The sequence below is a fragment of the Loxodonta africana genome, unplaced genomic scaffold (genome assembly GCF_030014295.1).
Source record: "Loxodonta africana isolate mLoxAfr1 unplaced genomic scaffold, mLoxAfr1.hap2 scaffold_43, whole genome shotgun sequence".
Taxonomy (NCBI): Eukaryota; Metazoa; Chordata; class Mammalia; order Proboscidea; family Elephantidae; genus Loxodonta; species Loxodonta africana.
Window position 1 is genome coordinate 185001 of NW_026975144.1, and position 3273 is coordinate 188273.

Consider the following 3273-nt stretch of genomic DNA (forward strand, 5'->3'; position numbering starts at 1 on the left):
GCCCGAGGGCGCCCCGGGGATGGGCGGGGGGGGCCTGCGGTATTGGTAAGCACCAGCGGGGGGGTTAAGGCACAGTGGGCCTCTGCGGCCGGGAACGGAGCCTGCCGCCTCGTGCTCACGGCGGCTCTGCCTCACCCGGGGACGGCGCGTGCTCCCGGCTCCGTGCTGCGTCCACCCTCCACTCGGGCGAGGAGGGAACGGGTGGGGCACCGCAGCGGCGACCGAGGGCCTCGGAAAGTCACGCCTTTTGAGTCGTCCGTTTTTTTTTTTTTCCGTTTCTCTTTTAAAGCTTCTCCGCCTCATCCCGCCTCACCGGAGCCAGGCTCCGGCGAGCGCGCGGGGCCTCGCGGGTACGCGCCGCGCACACCCGAGGCTTGCCTGGGCACCTAAAAGCCCAACACACCCCCCGGTCTCCCTCTGTAGAGGGGTCCGCGCTCTAGGGCGGCCCGCGGGGGGGAGGAGGTACGACAGAGCCTAACAACGGACCGCCGGGGCCCAGCCGCGGCTACGCAGCCTGGGCCCCCACCTCGCAAGGGCGACTTCCCTCGGCACCGGCGGAAGCAACACGCGGGCCCTCCTCCTTCCGCTCTCGCTTGCCTCACGCGGGTCTCGGCAAGCACCGGGGCGGGCACGCACGCGCGCACCCCTCTCTCACCCCCGCCTTCTCGGGATCAGGCACGGCACCCTCCCGCGAGGCGTGCGTGCTCTAAAGGTCTTACCCCGCTCGACCCCCCTTCTTTTTTTTTTTTTTTCCTCCACATCCTTTCTCTCCCTCCCGGCCGCACTCCTGTTTTTTATTTCTCTCGGCTCGAGGGGCGCACGCCCACACGCGTGAGCGGTGACCGGAAGGGTGGGCTGGGAACGGGGAAACGGCACCGCCACCCGGCCTCAGGCACCTGAGGGACGGCCTGGAGCGTTCCAGGGGCACCGCCAAAGGGCCACTCGAGGCGCACCGGCACCACCTGGGTGGGGCGCGCGGGTGCGCCTGACCAGAGAGCCCCCCCGCCGCGGGGGGCGGGGGAGGGCCCGACGCGAGGCAGAACACCAGGGCCACGAGCAGAGGCTGTCCTGCTCGGTCTCAGGACCCCGCCACCGCCGACGCTGGCCGCGAGGCCGCGAACGAGGGCAGATGAGCGAGGTCGGGCCGGATTCCGTGCCCCTGCCCCTCTGCGCACCACCGGCGGGCGGGGAGGAGGAGCGAGGGGCCCGCGCGCTGAGCGAGAAGAGCGGTCCCATTCGCCACGAATGTCCGTCCCTCGTCTTGGCGCGGCTCGGACCCGGCCCGGGAGAGCACGACAACACCACATCGATCGGGTCAGCCCAGGCACAAGCGAGGAGGAGAAGACCCCCCCGCCAGGGCTGCCAGGAGGCGGGCGAAGACAGCCCCGGAGAGGACCCGCTTTCTGCCTCGCCCGCCCCGGCTGCGGAAAGGTGGCCGCGAGGACCCCTGCACACGGAGAACGCCTGACACGCGAGGCACGTGGGCCTGGGGGAGGGGGGGAGCGGGGCACACTCTGGCGAGCACCGCGGCCACCGCGGGTGCCTGCGACAAGGGGCACGCGGGTCAGAGGGCCCGCGGCGCCCGTGCCACGCCGCCCTCGGGCACTGGAGACCGGGGGGAGGCACCGCGGCTGGACATCTGGACGCGCGAGAGCCGGCGCACGGGCCCCAGGCGGGCGGCTCAAGCGGGGAGGAGCGGGGGAGGGCGTGGGCCGTCGGTGGACCGGCGTCTACGGACCCGTCCAGGTTTCCCATCTGCTCAGCGGGAGTCACCCAGCGAGGAGAGCGTGTCAGCACCAATCTGGTGGCCCAAATCGCCCGTTTTGGGCGAGAGAAAAGCCACGCCCCGCGGCGGGAGGGGCCCGCTCCCCACGGCGAGCCCCCGGAACTGCGGCCCGGCCATCGGTCCGTAGCGCGACCCCATGGCCCCCAGCGCCCCGCCCCCCCCCCCCGGAGCTCCCGGGATCCTCTGGTCGACCCGCGGGACGGGGTGACGGAGCTGGCCGGGGCCGCGCGGGCGCCCAGAGCCAGCCGCCTGCGCTGCGGCCAACGCGGGCCGGTCGGGGAACCCTCGGAGGGGGGACTTGGAAAAAATTCTCGGGCGGCGGGGCCCCTCCGAAGGTCCGGGCCCCGCGCGGGTCCGTGGCCGGGCCGGGGCGGGCCGGGGGCGGCAACCTCGGCCCGGGGACCCCCGGAGCGGGACTTTGAAAAAATTCTCCGACGGTCCGGACCCCACGCGGGACCGCGCCCGGGCCCGGGGCGCCCTCCGCGGGCCACCCCGGACCTACGCCGGAGGCCCCGGTGACGACCGGGCCGCGCGAAGGAAGGCGCGCGAACGGCCGGGGCGTGCCTTGTCCCGTTCTTCTGCCTGCGCCGTCTCGGTGCGGCCCGGTTCGGTCCAGCGCCGTCTAAAACACGGCACCCGGGAGCGCGGCGGCGGCGGCGGCGGCGGCGGCGGCGGCGACGGCCACCGCCTCGGCCACATGAAGCTGCGGGCCCAATTCCGGAACGTGGCTCTGGCGCCGGCGCCCCACCGTGGCCGGGACGATCCCGCCGACGCCGCCGGCGTCCCGAGACGTCGCCTCGGCCAGCGCGGCCACAGCGCCTCCCATGTCGCCGGCGCCGGAGCTCCGGAGGAAAACGATGTCAAAGCGGCCGCCAGGTGGCGGCCGACAACCGGCGCGGGCGACAGCGGGACGGATCCGGATCGGCGGCCGGCGAGGGCGCGTCGCCGGGCGGCCGGACGCCCGGTCCCGTCCCGGCTCTCCCCCCGCCCCCCTCCCCCGCCTCCCAGCGCCGCCGCCGAACACGTTTCTCGGCGCGGGGCGGCCGGAAGGCGTTGGGGCCGGCCACGGCGCGGGGTCGGTTGGGCCAAGGGGATCCACCCGGCCGGGCCCTTTCCCGCCTCGGCCAGGACGATCCTGCCGACGCCGCCGCCGGCGTCCGGGAACGTCGCCTCGGCCAGCGCGGCCACATCGCCTCCCGCGCGTGTCGCCGGCGCCGGAGCTCCGGGGGAAGACGATATCAAAGCGGCCGCCAGGTGGCGGCCGACAACCGGCGCGGAGTGCAGCGGGACGGATCCGGATCGGCGGCCGGCGAGGGCGCGTCGCCGGGCGGCCGGACGCCCGGCCCCGTCCCGGCTCCCCCCCCGCCCCCCTCCCCCGCCTCCCAGCGCCGCCGCCGAACACGTTTCTCGGCGCGGGGCGGCCGGAAGACGGTGGGGCCGGCCACGGCGCGGGGTCGGTTGGGCCAAGGGGATCCGCCCGGCCGGGC